At 46.9% G+C, this 26,555-nt stretch overlaps 1 long non-coding RNA gene across 2 annotated transcripts in view; it reads right to left on the bottom strand.

The window, feature by feature from the left end:
- Positions 1-18,604, bottom strand: part of LOC134935458 (uncharacterized) — a 52,610-nt gene extending 34,006 nt beyond the window's left edge. Inside the window, exons 1-3 of one of the 2 annotated variants that reach the window (XR_010180155.1) lie at positions 17,970-18,596; positions 16,982-17,049; positions 11,010-11,173 (exon numbers count right to left, since the gene is read on the bottom strand). This is a non-coding gene — a long non-coding RNA (uncharacterized LOC134935458). Of the gene's footprint in view, positions 1-11,009; positions 11,174-16,981; positions 17,050-17,969 lie in introns of those variants that run through there. The other variant, XR_010180154.1, reaches the window with a different exon arrangement.
- Between the last annotated feature and the right edge of the window lie 7,951 nt (positions 18,605-26,555).

The following is a 26,555-nucleotide window of genomic DNA, read 5'->3' as shown; positions in this document are numbered from 1 at the left end:
TGGTTGTAACAAAATGGGGAGCACATTTTAGTTGATGATACATGAATGGGGGAATATGTGATTGCTGATATCTGTGCCTGTATTCCCTATACTATGTGTGTAATTACCTGAAGGTTGTAGAGATGAAGAAAAGACATAATTACGGTAAATGCAGTGGTATTCTATGTCAGGTAAATGAACATTTGTCGGTTGAAGTCTTGTTCGGTGTCTGTTGAATGCAGTCTTCTTTGTGCTTTTGCCCATAAGGTGCGAGCAAAAGCTTTGTCAATGTCCATAGATTTACAAAAGTGTTGGGCTAGCGTAATTTTAAAATTTCTAGGGAAACTGGGGATCTATGGCAAAGTTCATCAAAAATCTGTGTATCAGGTTGTCAAAACTTCTTCTTTAATCCATCTGTTGTCTGTATATCGGCTCATCAAATTCCTCGTCCAAGCGGGTCTTTTTACCTTGGAGGAAAATGGAAAAACAGGTGAAAGAAACGGACCGTATAATCGCATTTTCATTACATCATTGTTTCTACCGTCGGGTCGTAAATCAAATCCATGGGAATTACAGTTTCCTCACTCCTTAAACTCATCACCCTGGTACTTCGTTTGCACTTCGTTAAAGCCTGACCGCATCTAAATATCAAGCCAATCGTTATGATAACACCTAAGATACATAGGAGAAACTTCCCTACATCCATTATGACTCCTTGAGCCCATTCTCCTAAACCGGAGAACCAATTTCGCGGGTTCAACCATGACACCCAACCAGTCAGCTCATTACTCACAGCAGCAAGGGTGAGATTGTGTCTCCTGCGAAATTCCCACTTCAGTTGGAGAATATCGTCCATCTTTTGGTCTATGACCTCGACCGGGTCCTCGGTACTATTTGTAATATATGTGCAACATTTCACGCCGTACTGCGTTGCCAGTGTGACACAATATCCACCTGTTACTGCTGTGAGATAATTGAGAATCATTCTATGCTGAACTAGTTCTGTTTTATAAGCTTGAAGTTCTCTTCCAGTATACCTAAACGTGTCATCATACATTTCTGTGATATTGTCTAACAAATTTGCGAGCGCAGATATGTATTTATAATTCAACACTCCTCTGGCGGTGCGAGTGATGTCTAACGCAAGTAGAAACTGAATCCCGGTGGATTCATGGATCATGTCAGAGGCCGGATGCTCTGTTCTTTCTATCAGGTGCCGTTTAACTACGTGCTCGTAATGGGTGTGAGTATAAGGAGCTTGGGCAACACGGTGTATATCTTTCATTTTGGCATGTGATACAGTCATTACTTCAGGCAGTACTTTTCCAATATAACACAATCCTTCCGAGTTTGGGGCAAGCCACTTATACGCCTTCCTCCCGCATATGAAATATGCATCATCGGGGAGAACATATGGGACGGAGTAGGACATGACCATATTACACATCTTCCATGTGAAATCTCCTAATCCTAATTCTCCCATCTGTCTAGTACACGTATCAGCTTGAACGATATGTGCACAGTATCCTGGTGATACCTCTCCAACTCTCGTAATCCTATTTCCTAGGGTATACCTATATCGGAAAGATTTTCCTCTACTGGCTATGTGGCGTATAAGTTCTGTATCTGTCGGCATTCTATCTGCTCTATATGAAAAGGTCATGGTTTGGTTACTCCATGACACTTCCCAATTTCCCGGCTTTCGGGGATTGGAAATGTTAAAACATATGAGGGATCTATCCACATGATATTGGTGGAGCTTCAAACTAGGAGGACTGGAGATATTAAACCTCCTGTCCACCGGCCTCCCACCACTTAGCTCAAGTACCTCCCCTATCGTTAAAGGAAATGGTACTAGTCCTGATTTGCTATGACCTTGAGGTACTTGAGAGCATACCCAACAATCTGTTTGATTTAGCACACTACCCACTAAGGAGTGATAGTCACTCAATGGATGCCGGTCCATGTGGATATTAAAACTGGATTGGCATTTCTTAATGCACCCATCCTCGACAACGTTGTCACAGAGCCTACAGATACAGTTTTCTTCAGCTAACAATCCTTCACAATTCCTTCTATGGTCAATGCTATCGGATCGTTTTCTGATACACGCCTTTGCTTGTTGATTATGTTGTTCTCGGAAAACTACGCCTCCATCTCTGTCATCAGAACCCATTCCAGAACCTCTCTCGAACTCCATGGTACTCTCGCCGGAACAGACTGCTCTGGTCAACATCATGGTCAACAGGAAAATCCGGATCACAGTCTCTTGAGGCAAGTCCATCTTAGGAGGAAACGAAGAAGAATGAGAAGGGGGAGAAAATAATTTGAGGGAGAGGGGATGGGAAGTGGAGAAAAACAATAAAAGGGAAACGGGGGATCGACAACTGCTTTTGATCTTGTGATTCTCGATGCTCAGGTGCCGCCTCAGTCCTCCTGGAACAGACACTCCAGTGATACAACTTCCTCTACCGTCTGTTCCTTATCACGGGACCTCTCTGGATCAGCAACCTTCTTACAGTGGGACGAGTGAACCCAAGTCTCTCTCTCGGCAACCTTCAATGCTGTAGTGCTAGTCAATAAGACTTGGTATGGTCCTTCCCATCTGTCAATAAGGCAACCTGTAGATACGACCTCACCTATCCCTCCGCTAGGGGCTTTTGTTACTAATCTCGTGGGTGGAGCCGTGCCTACTGTTGTCTCTGCTATGGTGGCTGCTAGAGAGAGCGCCGATATTGTTGCCGATTCGTCTTCCTGATCACACTCCTGGGGAAAGTTCAAAACAGGGTACAACTTGCACGGGTTAATACTTGCATGGGTTAACTTATCAACATTATCCTTAACATTTATACAGTTGCTAAGTGCCTGTTTGTTACCCCCTGATGCGTCATTCTCCGCAACCAATTTCTCTCCTGATATGTATGGTGGCGGCGGGGCCGTGGCTATCAGTTTTCTGATAGGGCCAGATCCCGCCGCCTGAGCCAATCCTCTCTGTATTTCACCCTCCTGTTGCCATAGCTGCAAATAATCATAATGTTGGATTCGTCTCTTTGCTGATTTAATGAGACATATCCTCCTCCTTAAATTTTGCAACACTTCTGGGCTAAAGCTACCTACTCTTGGGAATTTCTCCCCGTCATGCACTGTCATTCTCTCCCATTCATCACATAAAACCTCTGTATGTGAACCATATTTTTCACACATTACGTACCTTGCCGACCCGACTGGTCGGTTTACTGAATCAACCCGAACCGAGGTTGATCGCCCCCTTCCTGAACAATTGGCCCCCATAACTTGCAGGCGTTGCTTTCACCACCTCTGACCTTGTTTCAGGGTCTTCAGCGAACCCTTACAAAAACCAAAATGTTCACGATAGGCTGACGGTGGTGGTTTACCGAGTACCCCACTCACTCGCCCACGCCGACCAATACGACCCACACACTGCCTTAGTGCTGGCGTACTCGACCCAGGGCCCCTATGAACCTCTATTTACTGGAACATGCGAGGGATATCCGCAGAACACTTACTCTTTCCAGTAACTATTGGTTGTTGGACAATTCCTGAGTGACCAGCGAACTTCCCTTCAGAAAATAAAAAATTACACAAATCACATTAGAGTGTACAAATAGTTTTACGACCGGGTTTGTACACAAATGGTACTGGTCAGATTAACTAATGTACACAATTACGTGCGGTACAATCGTTCAGCACATAAGCAACTAATCTTATGTGCTGAGCGACCAGTGGAATCGAAAATTTCGGCTGCGAATTCCTTCAGCCAGAGCTTTATTGGCCTATATGGGTTTTGCACCAACCCCCTGGGTTGTGCCCTTTTCTCTTTTATGGCAGACTTCTTAGTCCGCTGTACCTGGACCTCCCGGTCTGTAGTATGACCTCCTGGTCTACTATTCTCTACTGCTCAAATTTTATGTTTAACCAGAGATGCCTCCCTAGCCACCATGCACGTCACTTACATGTATGTACCTCTGCGAGAACTCGACTTCTTGTGGTTCAACCTGTAAAATTGTATAAACTTATATATACAAAACACTCACTCACCACACGTACACTTTTGCTTCTATTTCTATTTCTGCGCAGAAATTTTCTTTAGACCAGATGTGTTGTGAATTTGGAGAAGGATCTGTTAATCTAAATTTCGGATTTAAAATAGATTTGCGCTATTTATCGCCTGTTGCGCTACTTATCGCCTGTTGCGCTATTTATCGCCTGTTGCGCTACTTATCGCCTGTTGCGCTACTTAAAAATCAACACTATCGTGTGACTTGAGTTACGTGGGCGTACCCAGACGCTCCGTTGCGTAATTTACGCTGCGTGCGTCGGCCTTTGCGTACGCGAGTCTCAGCCCTTTGTTAGAGACACGTGTACACAAAACCAATGTCCACCGTAACACAACTAACACGTTTATCAATGTAGATGATCCTCGATCGTCTACCGCGCAACACACCAATCTCTCCTTTTACCTTAGGTAGAGTTGCGTGTGGGTTTTACACTTTAACTATGAAATAGCGACAAATCTCTCTTAGCACGTTTTATCAATTATAAAATGGCAAACAGGAGAGTGATATATGAAAATACACGAATGAAAAAGAAATGCAGATATGTGCGTGTGTACGCAAGACAGAAATAAACAGTTTTAAAAGACACTAGCGTGTTGTTCTTACCTCCGGTTCCGGATTCCTTCAGCACCCTTTACTAAGCGAAGCAGACGCTTATCCCGTCAGCACTGCGAAGAATATGATCTCCCGCCCTTTGCTGATGGATAATGTCTGCTGAAATTACCTAGCAGAGATATGTGAAGGACAGGACGAGCCGCCAATTGATAAAGCTAAATATTTATCTTATATAAAACCCTTTATGAGGTCTAAGAACACTGTACGCTATTTACGTATGAAGTACCATAAGGGTACGCTCGTTGCGTAACAATCGCTTAGCCATGGTCGAGACGCTCAAGCGTCACGTTCGCTCACGGCCAAGAGATCACAGGCAGGCACGCTATTGGCTGCTGACTAACGTAATGGTTCACTATAGCGTAACGGGCGCTGTATCGGGAGCGGGCTGCTCGAGCGATACAGACGCTCACGAGAATACGCTGTTGGTATCGGGCACACTTATAGGTGAGCGACTATCGTAATGCTACGCTATCAGCGTAGCGGACGCTCGAGACCACGAGGAGATCACGAGCGGCGCAGACGCTCACAATGTTAAACCTTTATATCTAAACCATAAACAATGTAATATGCTGTAAAACCTTAGTGTAGAGATAGGGTGTAGATGCAACACAGTGTAACCTTATTAACTTGAAAGCTGTTTGAGCGTCACCGACGCTCTGAGAATACTTAACACTATAAGAAATACACAGATACCGTGCTTAGGGTCCAACGCCTAATATATATATTATGAATGTTATACTTGCAAAAGAATTAATACAATACAAGTCATACACTACAATATAACATAGACTACCTAACCAGATAACTACACAGGAAATACAATACAATACTATTACGTTTAAGAGACTATGAGAGAAAGAGGAGAAGAGAGAGAGAGATATGGCCCATAACCACAAGAAAGACAATATGATTGCGGAGAAAACTTACGCACAAAGGAAACGATCGCATGCGCCTCTGGACATCCAGCTCCCGATTTTCAGCAATGATAACCGTTGAAGAGTGAGAGCTGGATGTGATCGGCTTGTCTATTTATGCCCCACACACAATACAATTCAATGGTCCCTACAATCTCATTGTTCATTGGACACAGGAATTCCTCCTCGCATTATAACAAAAGGTCATAGGTTGATTCATACAGGTGGGCTGTGACTATTTCCAACAGCTCAGGTGGGAGGGAAACTGGGTTTCCCGCCGCATGGATAATTAAGTGCAAATAATAGTAAATGGACATAAACTTCTTATGTCCATAACTATTCGCACGAGCGATTAATCCGCTTCAAACCAACACCGGAATATTGCTAATTAGATACTCTTCCGATGGATACTAAACACCACTGTATTACTCCTGTCTGACCCTTCGTATCAAACAAAGGGGGATTTCTCTGTTCATGAACATTCTACATTAACCAAACTTTCAGAATCTATCAAAGGGACCATGGTCTACAAAATACATTATATAGTGAAAATATGTAACGATTGAGTCGCACGCTACGAACACATGAACTCTACCGTAAATGCACATACCGCGCGCCCGCAACAGCGAGTATGCGCACGCACGGGAGAGCGCACGCATGCGCAGCGCAGACCTGTGTGAGGTGCAAATATGGCAGTGTGCATCGTGATATTTTTCTGACTTTGACACAAGCTTACAAGAAGGAATTGATCCAGCACAGGATGGTCCTTAATTATGTCACAGCCGTGACGGGTGGGTACTGTGTCACTTTGGCAACTCAATAAGGTGTTAAGTGCTGCACGTATATTACAAACAGCACTGATGACCCAACCGAGATCATCGATCAAAAGATGGACGATATCTTGCAGTTGAAGTGGGAGTTCCGAAGGAGACACAACCTTACCCTGACTGCTGTGAGTAATGAACTGACCGGCTGGGTCTCATGGTTGAACCCACGAAATTGGTTCTCAGGATTAGGAGAGTGGGCTCAAAATGTTATTATGAGTGTAGGGAAGTTTCTCCTTTGTATCCTGGTAGTCGTCATAATTATTGGCTTGATATTCAGGTGTGTTCGAATTCTAACGCGGCGCAAGCACGGCACAAAATTGATGAGTCTAAGGAGTTACCGCAGCAGATTTAATTTATGACCCATCCATAGAGACAGTGTTGTGATAAGGATTGCAAATGAATTCCATGGCCTGTTTCTTTCACCCGTTTTTCCTTTGTCTCCCCCTTTGCCCAGATGCACCGATCCGGAAAAGACATCGACCCTACCCAAGAACAATTATGAAAATGTTATGTGAATGTATTTTAGATATGTGTCTTATCTTCATCTCTACAACCTTCAGTTAGTGACACACATAGTCGACAGGTGATAGCCACATATATTAGCACTCACATATGTTCCCCCTCCATGTATCATCAACTAAATGTGCACCCCATTTGTTGGAACAAGAAGCCGAAAAGAGCTTGGTAGTGTTTGTTGGCCCACTTACAGACCCTTAATACGGGATAAGAAGGATTTAATGTATATTACCTCGAAGCTTATCTAGAACATATACGGCACGATGATACATGCCCCTCAGACATGGATTCATACATACATACTTTTACTATCCCACTAGGTCATACATTTCCCACCTACACCTCTCCTCCTACCATCCAATCATTTGTAGATATTGTATTATATATTTTTCTGTTTAGTGTTTAAGATAGTGGCAGTTATTGTTGACTGCCAAAGGGTGGACTGTCAAAGTCGAATAATATTCCAGTACACACATCATGTACTAACCACACACACATGCCCACTGCGCGTATACTTGTTCCACCATGCGTGCACATATCCGCAATTTGCGTATGGTCGCTCCCGCGGTCCTGCGCATGGTATGGGTATTTACGGCGGAGTTTGTGAACACATGGAGGGTTATCAAAACATTACATATTTAATCCAAATAGTGCACATTGTACACATAGCCCCCCTGCACCACATCAGAAAGAAATAGCTGTTTAAAATGGTTACAGAACAAAGGGATTCACCTTTACAGGATAGGAGGGGACAGAACAAGGTTACAAGGTGGTGTTTGGTATCCAGCTGTAGGGTATTTTAAGGGAAACATTCTGGTGTTGGTTTGAAGAAGATCGCATGTTTCTGAGGATAGTTAGGTGCAGAAGCAGAATATAGGTTTAAACTGTATTTACTGTATATTATGTATGCGGCGGGAATCCAGAGGAGACCACCCACAAGAGCAGTTAAGAAAGACATCGCCCACCTATTCAAATCGACCTATGACCTCTCTTGTACTGTAAAAGTGCATTCCTGTGTCCAATGGACAAAGGGATTACAGTATCCATTGTATTGCTTTTGGAAGTAGTGTATAAAAAGCCTGTTGCTGCCTGGCCGGTCAGAAGACTCTTAACGCTATCTACCTGATTAGCGGAGGACTGGACCAGGTTGCGCAAGCAAATATTCTCACATATGTACATTGACTGTAGCCATTTACTCTGTTGTATTGTAGTGTATAAATTGTATTGTTATCCCCTTCCAGATATATACACTGAGGTGTCGGAGCCCAGTGTTTTAACTACAAATCTGTGTTGTGTCCTCTTTTCCCTGCTAGGGTTTAAAGCGTATTACATTACCTAACTGTATAAGGTTTAAGAGTGTATTGATAAGTTGTGTACGCGCTGCGGGTACTTTGTACCGTCAGCGCTGCATAAGGTTTAAGGTGTAACATCATTGCAATGCTTTGCTGCATAAGGTTTAGAGTGTAATAATATCATTGCATTGCATTACTAATAAGGTTTAAAGTATATCAAGAGTGTGTGCGCGCTGTGTGTACTTTGTACCCCCAGAGCGGCGTTTGTACGCTAAGTCCGTACAAGGTACGGGACTCTGTACGCAAATAGCGTACAGAGTACGTAGCGTGTGTACTAAGTCTAGCGGCCGCAGCGGCTCCATGGTAAAAGTCAGGGACGTATGTTCATATGTGCTCAATGGGCTCTTGCCCAAGGGCCCCAGGAGTATAAGGGCCCTATGCTAATAGCTGAGGGTCCCCTCTTTCCAGGGGTACCAGATTTTTGAAAATCGGGCCAGGGGAACCAGAGATATCCGACTTCAAAGTAGTGGTCCCCATCCCAGCCTGTTAATTGTCTCCCCAGCCAGATATCTCAGATTCTGTTTGACGTATAGTTTTTCTGAAGGTATACTCCAAAAGCTGGGACTCTCCCCTTTTGGTGGACACTGGCAGCTTGTCTCTACTATGCCCAGAACCAGAGATATCAGCCTTCCAGCAGCTGGTCCCTCCTACAGCTCTGCATGCCTAATATGCAGTTTTATATTTTCGCCGGTGGATTGCTCTGGCTTCTGAACTCTGATCCCCAAGTCCCCAATATCTTCTGAAACGTGGGACTCTCTAGGTTTTTATCCCATTCAAAGGTAAGAAATCTATTTCCAGGAACTGGTGATATCTGCATTTAAGCAAGCTGCCCTCCCACCGGAAAATGGTGAATATTAAGCCCACTCCACTATCCACCCCTCCCTTGCATATTGAACACCCCCTACCACCCTGGAAGTCATGTATTAGGGCCCCTTCATTCAGCCAAATGCCCCCTTATACAGGTTAGTATTCTCCTTCCTGCCGCATCTGTGCAGTAAAGGATTAATTAGCAGAAATTACTGCTCCAGGTCCTACATGCTGAGCTGAAGATAGAACACCCCCTACCGCCCGCGGGACATCAAAGCTGCCGCTAATAGCACCCCGAACCCCTACCGCTGGAGGATAGGTAGGGGCCCCAGTGCATTGTTGTGCCCAGGGGCCCACACTGCTGTTAAGACGGCCCTGGTAAAAGTGTGTTTAAAGGTATAGCTTTATGGTTTAAGATAATATCGACATTATCAAGAAATATTCCTGCCGCCGTAGTTTTCGTGCAAATTGGTATAGATCGATCTTCCAATTCATATCATTGTGTTGGTTAGTAGGAACAAAGGAAAGTCCATTGCTGAGAACATTCAGCTCAATGGGGGTAAAAACACGGGTAGATAAATTATAAACTAGGTCTTGTTTTTCGCTGCCCGGTCTATTGAGTCGCGTGTTCTGCCCACCCCGGCGGGTGGCCGACCTTTTCCTCTGGCGGTTGATGTACTTGGTACCCCTGAAGGGACGGATGGCGTATCCTGGGAGCCATCAGAGTCTGCTATCGCGAATTCACTATCGCTGTTGGACGAGGCCCCACGCCCTGATCTATTCTCTCTGCGGCGACGCCAGCCCTGCTTGGATCTTGGTTGCGAAGAATAGGGACCACCGGAAGTTCCTCCCATCAGCCTTCGGTGCACTCTATTGGTCTCGTAGTCCTCCTGGACGATATCCAACTTGTTCTTCTTAAACTTGAGTAACTCCCTGCGATAATTATCGCATTGCATGCGTAATTTGCGTACCCAGTAGTGGGAATCGTCCTGTTGCATAGAGGGCAAATGGGCTGATTCGAAGGCGGTTATTTTATCCTTGACCACCCTTAGCTCCCTGCCGGCCTCCTCGATCACCAATAGCATAAGATCTAGACTGCACTTATTGGTGATCCCGACCCATTTTTTACAAAAGTCAGGGTTATACCTGCCAATAGTAGGAGCATTCCTGATCCTGTACCTCTGGGGATCATACACTCCCTATGATAGTCGGAAAGTGATATTCCATGAAGCAAGAAATCTATTTCCCTACGTTTCAGTTTATACAATTGCTGATAGAGATCTTCCTGACTCAGCTGCTGGTCAGTGAAAGACAGTTGTTCCTTAAAACGCAGCCTGTCTGCATCGTCGTCGGTGAAACCATATAGGTCCCTCCTGTTGATGTTTAAATGCACGAATCCTTTGGCACAGTCAGTGGTTGAAGTGGATGGTCCTGGATCCATATCTGAAGCTGTGCTGCTGTAAAAGCCCAAAGTGTGAGTGCACAAGTGCAGTTGCTGCAGTCCAGAGTGTCCAGTGTTAATAGCTAGAAAATCCCCTCAGTGATACAATGAATGCTGCATAGATATCAGTGAGGGACTGCAGCTGTGTCCAGCGGTAATTCAATCAGCATGTATGGGGTAAAAGAAAATCAATAATGCAATGTCCAGGGGTGCCCTGGCTCGTGCAGGGGACACCAAAACGGCAACACCTGGGGGTACAAAGAATCGTGTAGCCCGGCACTCCCTCGGTCAAGTCCGTGCCCCGGTGCCCTCAGAGAGATTAATCAATAGTGGAACAAATTGCTGCGGCACTCGGGGTCTTATGAAGAGCGATGTGTATTAGTTGTCAATCACATAAACAGCGCACCAACGTTTCGGGGAGTTCAACCCCTTTGTCAAATTGTGAGTGAAAGAAAAAAGAAAGTGAAGTGTACTCACCCATAAGTAGAGAGAAGCCCGCCAAGTCCCGTGCATCGCGGCTCCCGTGACTCCATCCCCGGCGCCGGGCGGCGCGGAATGATGACGAATGGTGACGCCAGTACTGCGTCACAGCCGGCCCGTTGCTAGGCAACTCGCACACAGCGTCGTCTGGGCGGAGGCAGGGGAGCTGCAGACAGATACAAAAGAAGTGTCACAAAGGGCTATACATAAAACAGCACGCTGAATCATATACCATATAAACTATATTATAAAACATAGCACTGGAGCCCCAAATGTAGTTCATAAGGCTCCCCATGGCCAGTGTACATGAAAGAGGCAAAGAAAAATTTATATATTAAACATTATAGGCCACACATGAAGGACCAACTACAGATGGATAGAGCATGCACCTCACCCTGTACTGTGCCTTAAACCACAGGGACTAGAAGCGGAAGGCATGCCCATAAAGGAACCTCAATGAGATACATAGCACAAAACTAAACACATCCTGAATGGGGTGCCCTACACTGGGAAGGCAGACCACACCACCTGGTGGGCTGCCGTCCTCGGTGGGCCCCGGGCCGATGCCCCCTCACTTGGGGGGTACGGACCTGTACCTCATCATCTGTCCCTGCAATTTGTGTTATGTGGGGAAGACGATAAGGACTTTGCGTGAACGCATGGCACTGCATCGCTCTGCTATCAAGGCCGCTCTAGCCGGTGCTTCATCTGACCAACCAGTAGCCCGGCATTTGCAAGAGGCCAAACACTCTTTGAGGGACCTTAAGCATATTATCATCGACCAGATCCCCAAGAGCCTACGGGGAGGTGACCGGGATGGCCGTCTTCTCCGCAAGGAAGCAACGTGGATTTTTGAACTCAACACCATCCACCCGGCAGGTCTCAATGAAAGAATTGCCTGGAGTATCTTCGGATAAAGTTGCACAGGACTGCCTGTCCTTATTATGGGATGGCTCGCTGGTACAGCTCCGTACCCCCCAAGTGAGGGGGCATCAGCCCGGGTCCCACCGAGGACGGCAGCCCACCAGGTGGTGTGGTCTGCCTTCCCAGTGTAGGGCACCCCATTCAGGATGTGTTTAGTTTTGTGCTATGTATCTCATTGAGGTTCCTTTATGGGCATGCCTTCCGCTTCTAGTCCCTGTGGTTTAAGGCACAGTACAGGGTGAGGTGCATGCTCTATCCATCTGTAGTTGGTCCTTCATGTGTGGCCTATAATGTTTAATATATCAAGTTTTCTTTGCCTCTTTCATGTACACTGGCCATGGGGAGCCTTATGAACTACATTTGGGGCTCCAGTGCTATGTTTTATAATATAGTTTATATGGTATATGATTCAGCGTGCTGTTTTATGTATAGCCCTTTGTGACACTTCTTTTGTATCTGTCTGCAGCTCCCCTGCCTCCGCCCAGACGACGCTGTGTGCGGGTTGCCTAGCAACGGGCCGGCTGTGACGCAGTACGGGCGTCACCATTCGTCATCATTCCGCGCCGCCCGGCGCCGGGGACGGAGTCACGGGAGCAGCGATGCACGGGACTTGGCGGGCTTCTCTCTACTTATGGGTGAGTACACTTCACTTTCTTTTTTCTTTCACTCACACCTTGACAAAGGGGTTGAACTCCCCGAAACGTTGGTGCGCTGTTTATGTGATTGACAACTAATACACATCGCTTTTCATAAGACCCTGAGTGCCGCAGCAATTTGTTCCACTATATATATATATATATATATATATATACACACTGCCCCAGGCCGCTGGCATTGTTTAATAGCATATGTACATATACTGGACTAGTACAGACAGTACACTGTCTGTACACTGTCTGTACTTCACTCAAGCAGTCAGACTCGGGCTGCTCCCCGTCCCTGGCTCCACACACTAGGCTGCGCCTAATGCGACATGGCTCTCCCGCCCTGAGTGCCCCTGCTACTTGCCACTGCTCAAGCCTCACGAGTCACGCCGCGCCCAGCCAACCCCCCTGACGTCACGATCACGCTCCCTGCAGGCTGAGAAAGGGAGGCGCCGATGCGGAGGTGAACAGCGGCAGCAGGGGGACACGGTGAGCGCATCACAGTCACAGTGAGCAGCTTAAGGGTACGCCGTACCCGCCCACTTGCAGGGCTGTATATAGCACATGTAACTGACAGGGAAGGTGGCCTCTCTCAGCTCTGGGCCCCATAGTAGCTGCCAGGGGCAGATTGGGAGCGAACACCAGCCCGGGGAAATTTATGGAAGCAGCCCTATTGAGGGTGGAGTCTGTTGAGGGTGAGGGGCCTGTCAAGAGGGCGTGGTCACTCCTCAGAGGTCCTGATTCTGAGATAGACACAGTTGGGGCCTCCTTTACTTTACGTTATGCTATTGTTTACCTGTGACTGTGGCCCTCATTCTGAGTTGACCGCTCACTAGCTACTTTTAGCAGCCGTGCAAACGCGTTGTCGCCACCCACGGGGGAGTGTATTTTTGCTTTGCAAGTGTGCGATCGCATGTGCAGCCGAGCGACACAAACACATTTTGTGCAAAACAAGACCAGCCCTGTAGTTACTTATCCTGTGTGATGATTCTAGCGACGGAGGTCTCGGAATTGACGCCAGATACCCGCCCTGCAAACGCCTGGACACATCTGCATTTTCCCAAAAACGGTCAGTTGCCACCCACAAACGCCCTCTTCCTGTCAATCTCCTTTAATCGGCTGTGCGAATAGTTTCGTCGCTAAAAGCATTGCACAACAACGATGCTCTTTGTCCAGTCCTCAAACCATACACTGTGACCGGGGACGCCCTAACCCTTACACTAACATGATCATGCAAATAATGTAATTAAAAATAACCTGGAAGTGCCCGCTAGCCTAACTTCTGGATTGCATTTCAATGAACCACAAGTACTGGCCAGATACACATGTCCCCCCAGTGCCAGATATGCCAGATATGCCCCAGTGCCAGGTACACATGCCCCCCCTTCCTTCCCCTGCTGCTCACTACTGCTGTCCTTTGTGTGAGGGGAGGAGAGCGCAGCATGCTACTCTGCTACTTACCTATGGTCTCTAATCAGGCTTTTTTTTAAGGCTCTAGCACTTGTACTTGTCCAGAGCTAAAAAGCGGGCAATGAAGATAGTAAAAGACCAGCTACACCCCGTCCACAGCATGTTTAACTTGCTTCCTTCAGGCAGGCGTTACAGGGCCGCCCCCGCCAGGTCCGCCAGAAGCCTCAAAAGTTTCTTTCCCCAAGCGGTCCGCCTGCTGAACTCCTGAACATTGACTGACTAGACGTACATGTAACTCACTTGTGTTCCTACGGTATACCTATCTGTGTGACTTTGCTTACCCCCCCACCTGCTTATCTGTTACCTACTTGGCTGTTGTAAAGCAAACCGAAGACAAATTCCTAGTGTACGCAAGTATACCTGGCCAATAAACCTGATTCTGATTCTGATACTCATATGGTGCAGGAAGAATCTTTGCTATTACCATAGCTGGTACTTTAAACCAATGTATATGATATGACTGTATATTCATTCATCAGGTAATAGGGACAGGTGGTGTGTGGTCCCATACTTAGTCTGCTCTAGAATCTAAAACTGTGTTTACCCTATCTCAGTGAAGTTATTCTCCTGAATCAGGTGACAGGGATTTAATTTATTTCTGCACACCGGATGAACCCTCATTCTCCAGTTTTTCACATTTGTGAAATGTGGTAACTAATATAATGATACATATCAGAGGTCGGGTATCTATTTGACTAATGCATATTAAGTCTCTTTTTATATATCAAGCGATACTGCATTTTCTGACATTGTGATATCTAACTTTCCCGACTCAGGATTCTTAGCAATCCATTTATCAAGGGGAACAACAGGAACCCCTCTCTACGTGGGTTACTCCCCTTCCTGCTAATTTTCCTTCTCCTTTTTTCTTTTTCCTTTTCTCTTTTTTTCTTTCTTTCTTCCGTCTGTGAACTCTCATCCACGATTCTGAGGAACGTGTCACCTACGGAGACTCGTTTCCTCCGTCTAACGTGGACAGCAGATTCACGTCTACATACCCGACGCTATTCCTCTTCCCCAAGTATCCCTTTCATTCCTCTTTAGGAGGAAATAACCCCTCCTTTTCGGTGCACTCTCATTGGTGGTACAGGGTTAGTCTTTCTACGGCCATACCCCTACGCCTGGGCCCAATCTCGTCCAATCTTGGAAGCTAAACGGAGGCGGGCTGGGTCAGTACCTAGATGGGCGACCACTAGGGAATACCCAGTGAAGTAGGAATACTCTTTTCCCTGTCAAATAACACCAACAGCAGGATCACCACTTATACTTATTCCTATTACATTGTTTGGACCCAAATTCTATCCCCGCTCTACTCCTTTTTCCCAATCCCTGACAGTGGTCAACCACCAGGGCTACCATTCAGTGTGTGGGTTTTCCCTTTCACAAAATTAACCCAATTGAGGGCTTCATTAATACAAACACAGTTTGTACTGATCTTGGGCAGACGGAAGCAGCGTGGCATGTAGCTATCTTCCAGTATGCAATTATCTAAGTATAATTAAGATCAGAACATTTCCTATTTTTAAGACAGATCTCCCATACGTCTAAGTCTAATGTGTGTTCATGGTTATTCCAACTTATTTGTTTATGTTAAGTTTTCACTTATTTTAAGAGCAGAAATAAAGATTAAATTAATTTTTAGGCACATAATGTATCAGTAGTCACTGAGACATATTAAGAGTGCGCCCAAACAAGAGTCACACTTTCTCTTTCCCTCGTACATTTGACCTCACTCAAGCAGTCAGACTCAGGCTGCTCCCCGTCCCAGGCTCCACACACTAGGCTGCGCCTAATGCGACGTGGCTCTCCCGCCCTAAGTGTCCCTGCTACTTGCCACTGCTCAAGCCTCATGAGTCACGCCGTGCCCAGCCAGCCCCCTGACGTCACGATCACGCTACCAGCAGGCTGAGAAAGGGAGGCGCCGATGCGGAGGTGTACAGCGGCAGCAGGGGGACACGGTGAGCGCATCACAGTCACAGCAAAATTCTTAAGGGTACGCCGTACCCGCCCACTTGCAGGGCTGTATATAACACATGTAACTGTGACAGGAAAGGTGGCCTCTCTCAGCTCTGGGCCCCATAGTAGCTGCCAGGGGCAGATTGGGATCGAACACCAGCCCGTGGAATTTATGGAAGCAGCCCTATTGAGGGTGGAGTCTGTTGAGAGAGAGGGGCCTGTTAAGAGGGCGGGGTCACTCCTCAGAGGTCCTGATTCTGAGATAGACACAGTTGGGGCCTCCTTTGCTTTACGTTATGCTATTGTTTACCTGTGACTGTGGCCCTCATTCTGAGTTGGCTGCTCGCTAGCTACTTTTAGCAGCCGTGCAAATGCGTTGTCGCCACCCACGGGAGAATGTATTTTTGCTTTGCAAGTGTGCGATCACATGTGCAGCCGAGCGACACAAACACATTTTGTGCAAAACAAGACCAGCCCTGTAGTTACTTATCCTGTGCGATGATTCTAGCGACGGAGGTCTCGGAATTGACGTCAGATACCCGCCCTGCAAACGCCTGGACAAGCCTGCATTTCCCCAAAAACGGTCAGTTGCCACCCACAAACGCCCTCTTTTTGTCAATCTCCTTGCGATCGGCTGTGCGAATGGTTTCTTCGCTAAAAGCATTGCACAACAACGATGCTCTTTGTCCAGTCCCCAAACCATACACTGTGACCGGGGACGCCCTAACCCTTACACTAACATGATCATGCAAATAATGTATGTAACCACCCCTTTATCCGTGTTAGTATCCGCTAACACCAGATGGTTAGTATTATTAGTATGATGTGCCTCCACCTGAGCTATTATAATTTTGGGCTCGCTCAGGTAAGCCCAAACCTCCCTAGCCTTTATTATCCTTTAAGAACGAGACTATTGTGAGCAGGGAGTTATATTGTGTTGGTTAAGGCAGTATAATAAGTTATAATTATAAAGTAAATACCTTCCTCTTCTTTTCCAGGTCAGTCACGTCCTGCTGAACCCTTCGACGGTAAGTATAATTGTATGTTTCTGTCATATAGGTTCAACACAATAAGGGCTTTATTAATACTTACATCCATATAATTTATATAAGGTATAATGAGATAGACATACAGTTTTCGCTATTCCATATACAAAAACATCTGCATGCAATACAAAAAAAGTAAATTATCAATAGACCAAAAAATTTAACTCTTGTGTAATAGAGGCTAATACCTGAATACCCGGGTATTCTAAGAATAAGTTACCAGTAACGCAAGCAACTCTTCTAACTGCAGTGTATATACGTTGGGGCCCTTAGTTATGTCACTACTAAAGAGAGTCAAATTAATTCCAGATGTGTCCGAGAATATAGTATGTATATATATATCTTGTAGATTCAATGTTCACTGTATTCCCTTAGGATTTAAATCAGCATAAGCAATTCCTTTTATTCCTAAATCAGGAAACATGTAGTTATATGGTAACTGTTACTATTTGTTACCATTACTCTGAGTCAATAGGTCGTATCCTGTATCCACTCTTGCTCTTTCTATAAATATATTTTCTCTTGCTCCATTTCAATATAATAACTACAGCTGGGGTTATATTAGTTGTTGGATCAGATGCAGTAGAGAAATGTCAGACGGCTGCTATACAGTTCAACTGCTGACAACTTACTCCCCCAGCCTCTTACTGAGCAGAAATACTTAGTGGCCAAAAGTACTTATAGTATCTATTGTAAAAGATACTGCTTTACTATCTTTCAACTGGGCAGTGCAGTTATCATCCTACTGCTGTCACTCCTAGGCGCGTGCTGTGTAAATGATGCTTGACGCACAGATACCCTCCGGCTGTCGCGAGCGCTTTGGGTAGTGTTTGTAGTGTTATACACTATCCACGCTCTCTGACTATACTGATGTTAGTCTGTATTTTGATTATATGGTCGTCTGTGCGTATATAGTACTCACAAGTACAGCGGAGGCAGCGGTATGATATCTCCCTTCTCAGGAGGCTGCTACGTCCCAGCTCCCCTCTCCAGAGGACCTCGGCCGCTCATCCGTCACATGGAGACCTTGGCTGCCCAACGGTATAGCTCCTCCCTGGAGTCTCGTCTCGCTGTCTCGCTCCTCCCCGCGTTTCTTCCCTTAATACTGGCGGCTTACACTGATATGTCTATGCCGCCGCTGACAGCGCTGCTTTGCGGCTCCGCCTCCACTCCTTTGCTCCCGGGTTAAATCCGGTCAGACACAGTGACGTCCGTCCTCTCCTCAATCACGCTCTCCTCTCCTCAGGCATCCGACCACAGCTCCAACCGAACAGCCTCTGCCCTCCTTCAGCCCCGGCAGTTTTATTTCTAACCTCCTCCTGGACTGCTCGTGCTCCTCCCGTGAGCCCAGGTATGGCAGTTAGGTCCCTCGTGAGCATATTTCTAGATCCTTCTATACTAGTGTTAGGTCCCTCGTGAGCATATTTCTAGATCCTTCTATACTAGTGTCCATATATTCTGATATAATACATACATATATTCACAGGCATTTCAAATAGTGCCTATATATATTTACAATATTATTACTATTGATCTTTATGCATATACATATATTCAGTCCAGTCCATATATGTGGGTTACATGTAATTAAAAATAACCTCTCTGCCAGGTCCCCTTCAGCGCTCAGTCGCCGCTCTGGCCAGTTCAGTGAGAGTGAGGGAGCTGGGGTGGCAGCGAGTGTAGTGAATCCGGCTCCGACCATCGCTTTGCTGCTGCTCCTGGGCCGGGCTCGTTGAAGAGACCTTTGGCCGGGGCCAGGGAGAGGATGCTGCTGGGCTATTTAACTTTCTCAAGGTCCCCCATTGGTAGAACAGCATCATCACTTTTCACGTCTAGCGGCACCTGGAAGTGCCCGCTAGCCTAACTTCTGGATTGTATTTCAATGAACCACAAGTACTGGAAGCAGTGTGAGCCAGCCCAGCCTGAGTGTGAATCGGCCTGGCTGAGGGGGGTATGGGACCGGCCCATCGGAATTTTCATGGTGTCCTGGTGGGCCAATCCGCCCCTTGGTACGCTCTCTCCCAGCGGACCCTTCCCCAGCCCAGAGCCAGATTCCACAACTGGGTCTCTCGTTTCGGGGCTGCCCCTCCCCCACATGCTTCTCTTGTAAAGGCCCGTACACACTGGTCGATATATCGGCCGTTCTCTTGAACTGCCGATATATAGCGGGACCGTCGGCCAGTGTGTATGGCCGATACGTCTGTGAACTCCGTCGTTCACAGACGTATCGCGTCGGCCGCGCAGCACAGCCGACAGCCAATATATCTACCGATATATTGGCGCGTCGCTGTGTGTGTACAGGGCGGTTGGCCGACCGCCCGTACACATGCTGCGGCGGCTGGCGGTGATTGACAGCTGAACTGGGCGGGCGTGTGTACACGCCCGCCCAGTTCATGACATCAGTCCCCGACGGATCGGGCAGTGTGTATGCACAGCACACTGCCCATCCGTCCATAGATATATCTGCAGATCAATTGATCTGCAGATATATCTACTAGTGTGTACCCACCTTAAGAGTCTCTGAGCCACATTTGAAATGGAAACAGGTGTGCTGCAGGACTCTGGGAATGCTGCATTCTGTCTCCTTGTATACCTTTTCCCAAAGTGGCCAGGTTATACACCTGCATTGCACATGGTTTTGCCCATTAGAGAAAAATGTTGCTGCTGCGATCAGGTCTGAATTAGGCCCATTGTTAGCACAATGCTGTAGCTAAGGGGGCCTGGTGCTGATTGACAGGAAAAAGCCCGCTCTTTACTGGCTCCACTCCCCTCTGCCTGTATTAAAAGGAATCTAATGTGGAACTTGAAATAAGGTAAAAATGCTGTGAATCAGCGCTAACAGTAAACAGCTGCCGGCTGTTACCTTCATAATAAACAGCCGCAGCGCCAAACAGTCCCTCTCCCCTTATGCGAGAGCGAGGGAGTAGGGGGGAGAATATGCCATGTTCCCTCGTCTATTGTGTGTGCTCTGATGAGGGAACAGGTGAACAGTTACTCACCACGCCGAACTCCTCAGGACCGCAGCTGTCTTGTGTGGGTAGCAGCGCTTCTCATATAAGTACTGTTTATCCCTCTCCAGAACCAGGAACCTGGACCCTACTTTTCACATAAGTGGGGAAGGGTTATCCTGAGGCCAAGAAACAAAATTGAGAAAAGAAATCAAATAAAAATAAATCCAGGTGACTTCCGGTTCCGGCTCTGACAGGGACGGCAGCAAGCTAGTGCTGCTCCTCTGTGCGCGCAGCTTCTCCTCCCGCCGCCGTCCGGCAACGGGCGCCGCCAGCCAAACCGCCACCACCGATAGCAGGGGGAAGCTCCCTGGAGTGCATGGAGAGGTTTCTTACCCTCTCCGTGCCCAGTAAACAGCAGTGCCGCCGCCGGCGAGATCAGAAGAGCCACGTTCCAAGATGACGGCCGCAGCTTCTCCTTCAGCTTGCCCCGCTGTCTCCAACCCTCCTTCTCCTCTGTCTGCTGATGCTTCTCATGACTCTTCCTGCTCCCCACTGGCCAGCCATAGTGATATAGTGCAGGCTATTAAGCATACTTGCCTACCCTCCCGGAATGGCCGGGAGCCTCCCGAAAATCGGGTGACCCTCCCGACCCCCGGAAAGGTGGGCAAGCCTCCCGCTTTCCCCCTCGGCCGCCTGCAGCAGAGAACAAGCGGGCGGCCCGAGGGGGTCCGATGACGCGATTCGCGCTGAATCGCGTCATCGTAGCTCCGCCCCCCGCTATGCAGCGGCTCGTTTCTCGGCACAGCACAGCGGGGGCGGAGTCATGATGATGTGACCCTGATGTTACGCCCCCGGACCGCCCATCCTGCTGATGGCCACGCCCCCGGACCGCCTATCCTGTGCCAGCCACGCCCCCCATACACCTACAACGCTGCCTCCTCCCGGAGGAGGAGGCAGCAAAGTAGGTAACTATGTATTAAGTCCACAATGGACCCCCTAATGCAGGAGCAGGCTGAATCATTTAAACAAGCCCTGCAGGAAACTAATGCTAATATTATGCAGCTCACTCACAGAGTGCATTCTACTGAGGTTACTTTGGGAGAGACTTTCCAGGATGTTTTTACCCTTAAGCAACAATATGAGGAGTCGGACCTGCATGAACAACACCTCCAAGTCCTGGATAAACTGAATCATTTGGAAAACAGGTCCAGGAGAAATAATCTCCGTATTGTAGGGCTACCTGAATCTCTTAAAGGGGAAGCGCTCACTAATTTTTAACCACTACCCTGCTGGACTTGTTGGATGTAAATGACTGTTGCTCAGACCTGGTCGTGGAACGGGCGCACCGTATCAGCCCCACCCGTAACAACACAGACTCCCGCCCGCGAGTCACAATTTTCCACTGCCTGAATTTCCTGCAACGCAAGGCCATCTGCCCTTTATATGGTCTGTACTCCTTTTCTTTCTTGTTCTTCTCTCCTCTTTTTTCCCCCCCTCCTGTCTGCAAGGTTACCTGTCTCTTTTTTGTGCAGGTTCACTGCCCCCTCCCCCTCCCCTTCTGGGACATGCTGGTGCTTTTTTGTGTGCAGGGGCTCACCCCCTTTACCGTCTTAATGTTGTAGGATGGCTCCCTTAAAATTTAGCTCCTGGAATGTGGGTGGGATCCACTCACCTGTTAACAGAACCAAGCTTTTTACTTTCTACCGTAAACAAGGTATTGATGTGATTATGCTTCAGGAAACACACCTGAGGCCGCCTGAAGCATTGAAATTGAATGTCATGGATTATTCTGTGTTAACGGCAGCCTCTTTTACGTCTAAAAAGCGTGGAGTGGTTACCTTGGTTAGGAAGCAGCTTTCCCCTACCCTCCACTCCTCTAATAGTGAACCTTTAGGTCGGTATGTAATAACTGAGGTTACCCTGGCTCATACTAAATACATACTCTGCAATCTTTATACCCCGAACACTTTCTCTAAATGTTTTATGCAATGTATCATTGCTAAACTTGCCCCTTTCAGTGATTCCAATATTCTCATTGGTGGTAATTTTAATTTAGTGGCCTCCCTTGTTATGGACCCGCAGCGTCCACCACGTCACCCTCGCCAGCCCCCTTCCTTAGGGGTTTCGCAACTGGCCTCCTCGCTCCAGTTAGCTGATGTTTAGAGAGTTTTCCATCCTATTGATAAAGAGTATACGTGTTTGCGGCTCACGCCACCCTGTCACGTATTGACTATTTCCTATTATCTCATACCTCCTTATCTAAAGTAGTTGATTCCACCATAGAACCTATTGGCTTGTCCGATCACGCTTTGACTTGGGTCACAATTGCCTCTCCGATTGATTGTGGTACCTACAGTCCGTGGCATTTCCCATCCCACCTGTCCAACTCTGTTGCCTTTCGTAATATGTTGATAGCTGGGTGGCGAGACTTTGCAGACAACAATGTGGTGCAGGCTGATAAGCCGCAATTGTTTTGGCAGACGGCTAAATCCGTGCTGCGTGGGAATATTATAGCATATGTTTCTAAACATAAAAGGGATTCTGCACACTTATACCAGCAGGCTCAGTCTGACCTAACTCAGGCCTTTCAAAATGTTAAATGTCATCCTCCTGTTCTTACTAGAGGCACTTATCAAAGAGCTAAGTGTCATTTTGAGGTGGTCTTGGACCAGTTAGCGTCCAGACATAATTTTAAGAAACGGTCCTTTTTCTATAAGCATGGGAATAAATCAGGGAGACTCTTGTCCAATTTACTTCGTACACATGATACTATCCCCTTCTTGAAAAATATTTCTACTCCTTCTTGAAAAACAAAGATGGTGTCCGCCTTCAGAAGGGTAAATATATTGTAGATCTGCTAGGCTCTTTTTATGATACACTTTATTCCCACCCGAATATTGACCCCTCCATCAAAGAGGAATTTTGGTCTACTATTGCCTTACCGTCTTTGTCCCCTGATCAACAAACCCAACTTATTTCCCCGATTTCTGCTGAAGAACTCCATCAGGCTATTAAAAAAATAAAACCTATGAAATCTCCTGGTCCCGACGGGTTCTCAGGTGAGTTTTACAAGCTCCTTGAGGCAGAAATTAGTCCCACGTCACTTTCGGTTTTCAATGTCATTTTTTGGATAACACTGTTCCTAATTATTTCAACTCGCCTATTATTAAGGTTTTGCCCAAACCTGGTTGTGACCCTGAAGATCCGGCTTCTTATAGACCAATATCGCTCTTAGATGTTACCTATAAGTTGTTTATTAAAATTATGGCAGAACGGTTAAAAAAAAATTGCCTTCCCTTATAGATCCCGACCAGACCGGCATCATATGGGGGCGCCATTCTGTAATCAATATTCGTAAGGTCGTTTCAGTTATCCAGTCGTCCGCCTCTCGTCCTGATTCTTGGCCTGAAGTTATATTTCAATGGACGCCAAGAAGGCGTTTGACTTGGTCACTTGGGATCATCTTTTCCACACCCTGGATAACTTTGGCTTCCCCTCCCAGTTTGTATAACCACCCTGCAAGCTCTGTATTCCTTTCCGCTGACCCCTGTTTCTAGTAATGGGTTCCTCTCATCCCCCTTTACTGTACAACGTGGTATGCGACAGGGATGTACCATGTCGCTCCTTTTGTTCACGCTGGCTTTAAAACCTCTTGCCATAGCCTTAAGAGCCTTGCGGAGCTTCAGGGGGATATGTGTCGGTACAGTTGAACTCAAACTTTCATTATTTGAGGATGACATGTTGTTGTTCATCTCCGATCCCCGCTATTCCCTCCCTGCCATCTTACACTTACTATCTGATTTTGGCGCCTTTTCTGGGTATAAAATAAACATACACAAGTCTGAACTTGTGCCCCTAGGTCCTCATGATTCTTCCCTTTCACAACACACCGCCTATTCTCAGTTCCGTATTTCCTCTCAGCAGTTTAAATATCTAGGTATCCAAATTCCTTCTTCCCTCTCCCTGTTATATAATTTTAATTTTTCTCAGGTCATCTCCCAGATTTCCCATTTACTGACAATTTGGAAACTCTTGCCGTTCTCTTTGTTTGGCCGCATAGCTTTAATAAAAAGCGTGGTATTTCCCAGGTTCTCCTATCCCATCCAAATGCTCCCCATATCCCTTTCTAAACCTGACATTGCTCTTTGTACCCGTTTGTTTACTAAATTTGTGTGGCATGGTGGCCGCTCCAGAGTTGCGGTTTTTAAACTGCAACTTCCTAGAGGTGAGGGTGGGGCGGGATTACCCGATATTGCCGTGTTCACCAAAGCTGTTGTCTATCGGTATATTAGTGACTGGCTCCTGTTGCACGAGACTTATACCCATGCTCCTTCTGAACTAGCCATGTTTACTCCATACCTACCGGCGGCCCTCCTTCACACCCCCCGGAAGGCTATTCCATCCCATATTTCTCTTTCATTCCACTAGGGGACACTGGAGCTTTACGTTGGATATTGAGGGGTTAGTTAGTGGGAACTGGCACATGTAATTTAAAAATGTGTAAGGCTCCTACCCTCTACTACCCACCATTCCCCAGTTTGAAAAATGTGCCAAGGGAACTGGTCACACCTGGAGCTAGCTCCAGTGAGTTTTTAGGTATTTTCTTTTTATTTACTTATTTATTTATTTAATTTTTACTTAAATATCCAGGCTTAGGCAGGATCCAGAGGCTGACTGTGTCAGCAGGGGTTACCAGGGCTCTTCTAAAGCTGCTGCGACACCCATCGCTGGTGGCACCTCATTCTAAGAGGGCTAACAGACTGCATGGAAGACGCTCCACTGTAAGTAATCTCGCGCCGGCTGGGGGATCCCGGAGGTCAGTCTAGCACGCAGCGTTTCAGGGACCGCGGCGCTTGCTGGCGGGTCCCGGCAGTCACTTCAGCGGTGCATTAGTTCCGGGAGCACGGATCTGGATGGCGGCTCCCGGCGGTCAGGTACAGGTCTTAGCGGTCAGAGAGGGCCATAACAGTAACGGTGGCTAGAAGGTTTCTGATCAGTGGGGATTGGAGACGCTGTTGTTCTCCGCTCCCCAGTGCTATACAGTATATATATGCAGTGTATATGTGTAACAACGCCATGCTGTCTAGAAGCCATGTCAGATCATAGCACTAGGTGGGGGCGGAGCTTACAGCAGGAGCCATTTTCTGTGTACATTCTGCTGCTGTGTGTATTCCTTCAGCTGTTTACAAAGAGAAGGGATATTGGCTATTATACATTGTAACCTCCTGTACATTTCCCTATAACAGGCAGAGCACAGGTGAACTGGCTTCTTCAAGAGATCAGTGCATAACAGAGACTTTCAAGTCTCCTGCGGAAAAGTCCTGCTAAGGGCCCGTACTGCTTCTACAGCTGCTGGAGCCTTCACATCTCCTACCAACAGAGTAACCCCATCAATGTTGTGAGTACGCTGGGGTGTTGAATTAGTTGGTGGAGACAGTGGAATTACGGGCAGGTCGGCTACTCCCCATCTGCTCCCTTATCATTGTCTGGTCTCTAAGCTTGCTAATATATATTTCTTTTCTGACATAACTTTCCTGTGTGTGTATATCAGACATGACTGGCAGGTCAAAAGCAAAGGCTTCTCAGAAGCTATTTTCATGTTTACAATGCAAGGCAAAGTTTCTGTTAACAGATTCCCACAGAAGTTCCACTTTATGTGAACAATGTAACACAGACGGGGTAGATAAGGCGAATGTCGCTTCCGATACTCCAGCCTTGGCCTCAGCACTGGCTGGATCTGTTGCAGCCTTATCAGCAGAGTTGGCTAAGTCCCTTAATACGGAGCCAACCTGGGCTAAGAATTTAGAAAATACAATGGAAGGCCTTGTGACTGTGGTAGGTTCTTCTAACAGACCCACCCAGGAACCCTCGCCATCTTTTTCCCAAAGACTGAAACAACCTCTTCCGGCTGTCCTTCAGTTTGATGACTCCGAAAATGAATTATTACAGGAAGAAGTTGATGAGGGTGAATGGGAGCAGCTTTCCAGTGGTCAAGGTGTAGAGGGTCTTATCCTAGTGGTTAAACGTGTTCTCAATTTTCTAGAGGAACCTATTCCGGAGACTAAGGAGTTTCAGTTGTTCGATGAACAACAGGTTACCCCAGTGTTCTATCCTTTTTCTCAGAAGATGCATGATCACCTGGCTTCTGCTTGGAAACATCCAGACAAACGTTTCCAGATGCCAAAGAAATTTCTTTCTCATCATCCATTCCAGCCTACTATGACAAGTAAGTGGGAAACTCCTCCGCCTGTGGATGCTTCAGTATCACGTTTATCTAAAAAGACTATGCTTCCAGGGGCCACGTCTCTCAAGGATGCTTCAGACCGCAGAATTGAACCCACCTTAAAGTCCATATACACAGCAGCAGGAGCCCATCTTAGATCCACTTTGGTAAGTGCGTGGGTCAACTCCGCCATTGTCAAATGGGCAGAAGAATTGGGTGGTGGCTTGGAGTCTGGGGTGTCGAGAGAGGAGCTTAAGATTACCGCAGAGCACATACGGGAATCGGCCAATTACTTGGTGTCTGCCACTAAAGACACCAGTCTTATTAGTTCCAG

This window comes from Pseudophryne corroboree, chromosome 6, assembly GCF_028390025.1.
Source record: "Pseudophryne corroboree isolate aPseCor3 chromosome 6, aPseCor3.hap2, whole genome shotgun sequence".
Classification (NCBI taxonomy): Eukaryota; Metazoa; Chordata; class Amphibia; order Anura; family Myobatrachidae; genus Pseudophryne; species Pseudophryne corroboree.
This window is presented reverse-complemented; position numbering and strand designations above follow the sequence as displayed.